The following is a 7,480-nucleotide window of genomic DNA, read 5'->3' as shown; positions in this document are numbered from 1 at the left end:
AGTGTTCCGGGGAATTCACCCCTCATCAGTTGAGCTTGAGTAGGCTGAGGAAGATTGTGCCAGAAGAGCACCACTTAACGTTATAGTGCTCTCCAGGCACAAACATCACCAGGGATACAAACTTACAGAGACGCTCCGTTTCCAGCTCAACCAAACCAAGTATCGCCGAAGTCGCACCAACCTCTTCTTCACGCTGATATAATTGTATAAACGAGAGAGCTTGAAAGCTCAGGGCCCTACACTATGCTATTTTGCCTAGCTCATGATGCATGTTACCGCTGGCGCTCTTCACGCGTGAAAGAGGACACCATTGAATGATTCTTTTCCTCTATCATAGACCGCACAGCTTCCGTGTGCGCAGTTGCAGTAGCACGACGCGAATCAGCATCATCATGCCTCCTATGTTCATTTCGTATTTGTCTCGTCCTACGTTTTCTCTGACCGGCGCTGCCTCTGCCGATCACGCTTATTTTGAAGACGACAGGATCTCTCTTCCAAAGTCTCCTGTGACCGGTGATGACTATTCACATCTCGTTTTCTTTGTACCTGCCTGGATGCCTGCTCAGCGGTATTTTCCTGCCGACGCATCCTATCACGAATTCGAACTATGATTACCCACTTACTTCCTCCAGGTTCAAATGCTCTCTTTCGAAACTACTTCCTCCGTTAACAAAACTTCGTGATGGATTTTGATGGATATTAAAACTATTAGAACAGGTCAAGAACAGGTTGTATCAAGTGTAAATCACTGGACGAAGGTAGCTCGTTTCAGCCTTGCCAATGCTTCTTTGATTGCACTCCACTGAACCTGATGTCGCCATCATTCAAGCAAGTTGGCTTTCAAGCTGCGTGATCCGCCGCGGTGGCGATTAATCGTTTCCACCAGGGAGTCGTAAAAATATTAAATTTTACGACTCCCTGGTTTCATCTTCGCTCTCCAGAGCTCCGCGAAACGAGGAGTAAAGGCACAGCCAAACTGATTCCATTTTCTCCGATGGATACTCCTGCCAGCATTTAACAGCAGCAGCTAGCAAGTCCAGTCGACTTTCCTTAGCCACGAAACTCGGGTCAGACTGCAGATTTCTGAAACAATGCATGGTCATCAGCATTCAAATCTGGGCTTTGCACAGGTTGAACAAGAACGTTAACCAGATCAGAATTATTTCATTGTGCCGCGCAATCGGAGCAGCTCCTTGTTCACACGCTCATTGTGTGGGCTCGCTGCTCCGTTCCATCGCTCTTTTATCTATCTCAAACTCAGTGCTAGAGTAGCAGAGAGGCCAAGCAGCGCATTATGCCCTCGAAGAAGTGGTATTTCAGTTTCACTCACCATAACTGTCATCACCTATGTTGCCACAATGCAACCATCGATTCCGCTCAGCATTTTGTGAAAGGTCGCTTTCCTTGCATCGTACCTCTTTCATGGCATGCCAGGGAAGGCCGAGAAAATGATCGCGACTCATTTCACGGCAGTTTGTGCGCAAACCAGTCCTTCAAAAATCCATCACGAAGTTTTGTTTACGGAGGAAGTAACGTCAATTCTAATTGCATTTCCTCCTCGTCTCCCTATTATTTTATAAACTTTTACATAACGCATACGGGATGCGTTTCATGGTACGGTACGGGATATGTACGAGATATGCCGACGCCCTACATGTGCTTTCCATTCATACAATGCAACTGCCATTACGTTACATAACACATACGGGATGTGTTTGATGGTACGGTACGGGACATGTATGTGTGTGTGTGTGTGTGTGTGTGTGTGTGTGTGTTTGTGTGTGTGTGTGTGTGTGTGTGTGTGTTTGTGTGTGTGTGTGTGTGTGTGTGTGTGTGTATGTGTGTGTGACCTGGCGGCAATTGGCATTGAGCCCAATTCCTGGCTCGACGTGGCAAGTAATCGCCGTTCCGCCGCCGTCAGGATATCGCACGGCATCGTTGTACATCGCGGCGTTCAATAGCAATTAACCCGTGGGAATGCGCCGTCACGTCGGTCGTCGGGTCCTGGTGCCGCTTCCCCGGAGACAGCGCTAATCCAAGAGCTGCCCCGTATGGGGCCACTTAGCCAGTCATGGCAGTGGAGAAGAAGGAAGGAAGGAAGGAATGTGTGTGTGTGTGTGTGTGTGTGTGTGTGTGTGTGTGTGTGTGTGTGTGTGTGTGTGTGTGTGTGTGTGTGTGACAAACAAACAAAACCAAACAAACAAACAGAGTTAAAGCTGTGTGGACCCTGGCTAGCGCCAGACGTTACTTCAGTTGCATAGCTACGGGAATAATTAGATCTACAGCATAATAATTATATGTACGTGCAGTATAGTGTTTTTAGTAGGTCCCCACTTTCCTTACATTTTATCCCATGCATCTGACTTTCCCGGTATATTTTCCAAAGCTTGTACCCTGTATCCTGCACTCATAGCTCCCGTGTTATCGTATTGCTGCTGACCTGGGTTGCTGCACACATGATCACCATCTTAATTCATCATAGCTACCCAGACCCTATACCTAGCCTTCCCTTGCACTTCCTCAAACTATCTCACTCTCTTGCTCTCAGTCTGCATGTAATTGTTCGTCCCTCGGTCTCACCCCTCGTCGTTTACACCAATACAAATGTATTCCCAGCCTACCTCGCTCCCTGACATGCTGTGAATGTCGAGCATGGGGATTCAGAAGACTTTAACACTTTGAGTAGAGGTTTGACCCTTGGCTAATACAATGATAATAGGTGATGCTTTCATCTTCAACTTCTTTAGTCAAAATATTCGCACAGGATTCTTTTCCGAAACAAGAGTAGTGGTGTGGAAACATTTCACCTACAAGAATGCCACCCCAATTTCACCTAGTTGTACTTCATCGCCCTCCCAATACTCGACTTGAACTTCTAATGTGCGTCCTCTCTCCAGCGGTAACGCGCTCACTGCCCAGCCAGCTTCATTCCCATGGTTACCTGCAGGGAACAAGGCAGAATGCAGGTTTGCAAAACCTCTACAGTGAGCTTACCAGTACTCGACATCCATTGGGCATGTACATTTGCACTCCATGAAATCCGACCCAGAGTGAAAAACTGGCGCCCTGGATCAGTTCTGATTACATTATTGTATTGTACTTTGAAGTACAATGTGTTCATGTACGTCCAGCCGCAGTTGTGCCACTTCTAGTGTGTCAAGGGCCGTGCAAGTTGAGGGCACCAAATACGCACTCTGGGTCGGATTTCACAGAGCGCAACTGTACAAAGCCTCATCAGCCGAAGTGCGTGTACAGTTCACTTACGATAATTATTGTATATACATGACTGTACTTTGGTACGCTGGCGCAAAACAATTTGCTCATAGAGGAAGACAAAATTGAAAGCATCTCACCGCCTTGAAATTTCACATGGCCAGTATTTTTTGGAGCTGCGACCTGGCCAGAACAAGCCGAGATTTACTCGCTGAAAAAGCGCTGAGTGCAGACCACCTACCGGTAACATGCGTCATTTGGAAACGGAACTTTCGGTCCCAAGGGCAAAAAACATCTCCTCGATGTGATATTATAGAATTTGACCTAGTCTCGCTGAAAAATAATGCAATATTGATTCTCCCATCGGAAGTATTCAAACTTGTTCCACAGAATCAGGGTCTGGGTTCGAGGGAGTGAAGTCACTCCTTTAGGTTAAAACCTGCACTTGCACCTAGATATGAGTGTTAACGGTTCTAGCGAGGAAAAAAACTGTGAGGGCGGGGGGGGGGGGGGGGGGGAGGGCGCAGGGGAAAGAAACAGTTTACCCATTTTCCATGTTCCACTATTACCTTGTCACACAAAATGCAACGTATGGGTGCTGCGAGCACCCGAAATGATCGATTTGAGGCCCCAGTTTTCGTTGTGTGAACTGAAAATACACAGAATCTAAAAATGAGTAAGGCAGTGTGCTATCAGAGTAGGGGGCGGGGGCAATGCCCCCTCCCCAAACTCCTTTGGCTAGAACCCTGGTGTTTGAATTCTTCATTCTCACGATGGCACCATCGCCAATAAGAGATAAATTTATGAGAAGGTGAGATTGTGGGTTAAACAGTTGGAAAGTGATTTACATCAATTTGAACTTTACAAGTATGGGAGAGGGTGCGCGCTGCAGGAGCAGATTGAGTTAATCAGCAGTGAGCAGATTTCTTGTTTGAAAGCAGGTCGGGAGGAGATGTCACGAATGCTAGCAGGGAGGGCATTGTAGTATTCTAGGGACTTGTACAGTGGGAATCTTTACAGCGATCGGTTCTGGAGGTTGAGAGGTGCCAAGTGCGTGTCGAAGGCTGTACTGTGCCGTAACTTGAGGTGGGGTGTTGAGGAAGCGTATGTGTTGTGGGGCATATTGGTATTTTATGGAGTGAGCAAGAAGGGTGAGCTTCACTTTGCGGCGTTGATATGGATGTTGACGCGAGTGTTGATAAGAGTGCAAAAATCCATTAAAGTATGGCGGACCCTCATGCACATCAAGAATTTACTCCAAATTATCATTGGCCGAGTCACTATCCAGTGCAGTGCATGTGCCACGAGAGAGGGAGTTCAATCACTACATTAATTATTCATTGCTTTGAGGGACAGTTGCAAATGGGAAAAGTGTGAAGAAAAAATTGACTGTCATCACTTGGACTCAAACCAGGGACCCTCGCTCATGGCCAGCAATGCTCTACCACTAAGGTCGCTGTCACTCTGCACACTTTTCAGCCATTCAGCCTAAGTGCGAAGAACATTTCACTCTTTTCCCCGACTTCGGCTGAATTCTACAGCTTTTCCGCTGAACGTCTTTTAGCCAAGAAAAGTCTGGCTGAATTCAGCCATACACATTCAGCCGCAGCGTCTTGATCATGCTTTTCATTGAGTGTCAATGGATCGTCCACTTTCCAGTTGGACTGTCTTTCTCGTGTGTTTTTTTTCATGTGCTTTTCAATGTGAGTGACCTGTCCAGTACTGATGCATGTCCGCCGGAACCGGTCCGGTTGGTCAGGTTAACACCGGACCAACTTGGTAGCTACTGGCAATGCTGAGGAGGGCATACGCCCCTGATATATTATGCACAAAGTATGAAAGACTAGGTACAACCGGACCAATTGAAAACTGCTTCCAGCAGTCCTCCGATGCATGCACTCTGCAGCCAGAGGCGAGACATGTTGTGAAGCTGACACTTGTCCGTTCAGGACGCGGAACATCAAAGTATAGAAGTTGGATGATCGTCGTCAGCTCAGGAAAGAATAGAAGTTCGTTGCAGGAAAGTAAGGCTCTCGTTGGTTACAGCTGGATTATTTTTCCTTTCTAAAATAACTTGTGAAGGAGCTTGTATTGAGAGAAATCTCAAGGCAAGTGATCTATTTCAGTGAAAATAATTAGAGAGTTTGAAAAATTGGAAACCACTTGAACATGTTCAGTCTTTCAGTTAGCACTGAAAATGCAGTGTGACCAGACAGTCAGCTGAATGGTGCTTAAAGCGCAACAAGCGTTTCAGCTGATCAGCCAAAAGCTCTTGCAGTGCAACCACGGCCTAAGCTATGGTGTAGTCGTCATCTAAGCAGCAACCGTTCAACATTTTCTTCAGACTTCGTAACTTACATTCCAGCTGAGGCCTTGCAAGCAAGTAAATCCCATCCGGCCCTGCAATCACAACACACATACAATACACCATGCACATAGTATTTTCATTGTAACTGCTTATAGTCATATCATATTATTTTCCACACTGTTCATACTTGATCATACCCAATGCTGTAGACAGCAAGCTGTTTCGGCAATAAAGGCCTCATCAGTACAGCTACAAGCTTTAAGCAAGCCAAGCTACCGGCCATGGTGCAAACGATAGTGGCATAGGAACAGGTCCGGCAGGTCCGGCGGCCGCCGGACCAATGTTTCGCCAAAAAAATAAAACGAGAGAGCTTAGAAGCTCAGGGCCCTATGCTATGCTTTTTGCCTAGCTCATCATAGATGTTACAGGTTCTTCAGACTTCGTAACTTACCCTCCCTTGCAATCTGGTTGTCCTCAGGAAACGCTGCAATCACAACACACATACAATACACCGCCACATAGTATTTTCATTGTAACTGCTTATAGTCATGATATCATATTATTTCCCACACTGTTCATACTTGATCATACCCAATGCTGTAGACAGCAAGCTGTTTCGGCCATAAAGGCCTCATCAGCACACCTACAAGCTTTAAGCAAGCCGAGCTACCAGCCATGGTGCAAACTATAGGGGCAGAGGAACAGGTCCGGCAGGTCCGGCGGCCGCCGGACCAATGTTTCGCCAAAAAAATAAAACGAGAGAGCTTAGAAGCTCAGGGCCCTATGCTATGCTTTTTGCCTAGCTCATCATAGATGTTATTAGACACACACACGTCACGTACAGGCTAGCATGCGGGGGGTCCCAATACAGGAAAACCTGGTGTAAGCGACCTCTGTCTTTAGCGACCACCTGATCTTAACGACCGTTTTTCCATGCACGGACAGTTCTATACAGAAACTGCACCGGATACAGCGACCACCTGCCTTGCACGACCAGCGACCGGCTTTTTGTGTACCAAGTGCCATATTCTGCACACAGCGACCAAAACTAACCAAATGTGCCATCTTGGCTGGCAGAGTTCACTGCAACAGGATTGAAATGCGCTCTGAAGCAAGTGGATGCAGTCAACTGAAGTGACAAGTGACAGTGCAGAATGCGCTGCATGCACTCCAGTGAGGTGTGCTTTGCCTGCACGAGAGTATTCTATGCTCCACACCTGTCAATATGAGTACATTGAAGTACAATCCTGCACATGTATGCATAATCCGATATACCACGAGTGTATGGGACCTGCTTCTACAGACCACCTGGCTTTAACGACCGTTTCTGCTTGCACCGTGGGGTGGTCCCTTAAACCAGGTTTTACTTTACATTATTTACTCAGTAGGTAGTACATGACCAGTGGCGCATCCAAGGGCCTGGGGGTTCCACGGAAACCCCTAAATTTTGCAAAGCGCACTGCTAAAAAAATCGAAAATTTCATGCGTGCACAAAAGGTCGCGAGTCCGATCACTGTGCAGTCGAGGAGTACAGTATCACACACGCAGTACATCGATACTGTACTGGCGTTCATATCCATGATTTACACAGACTGTAGAGCAGTGCAGTGTAGATCTATATACGATCACGTGTGACCATGTAGATATGCCAGCTACCAGTGCTTCGAGGCGGCCGCGCAACACGAGCAGTTGCTTTGTATGCTCTACCATCATGCCACAGGCCAAGGCAACTGACTGTGGGTGGTTGCTCCCTTTTCCAACTTTCAAAACGATCCAAGCGAACCTTCATTGGCGCTCTCATTCGCCGCTGCTCTTTAGTTGGATGGGTGTAGTCAGTATTCCTTGGACTAATTTTGAGGATGAGAACGGATATTCCCAATGATGACACTCTTCAAGTCAGAAATGGGAAATACGAATCATCCAGCTCAAGCTCCTCCGAAGATGAAGGCTCCGACATCC

Source organism: Sycon ciliatum, chromosome 7 (assembly GCF_964019385.1).
Source record: "Sycon ciliatum chromosome 7, ocSycCili1.1, whole genome shotgun sequence".
NCBI classification, from domain to species: domain Eukaryota; kingdom Metazoa; phylum Porifera; class Calcarea; order Leucosolenida; family Sycettidae; genus Sycon; species Sycon ciliatum.
Note: the sequence above shows the minus strand (reverse complement) of the source record.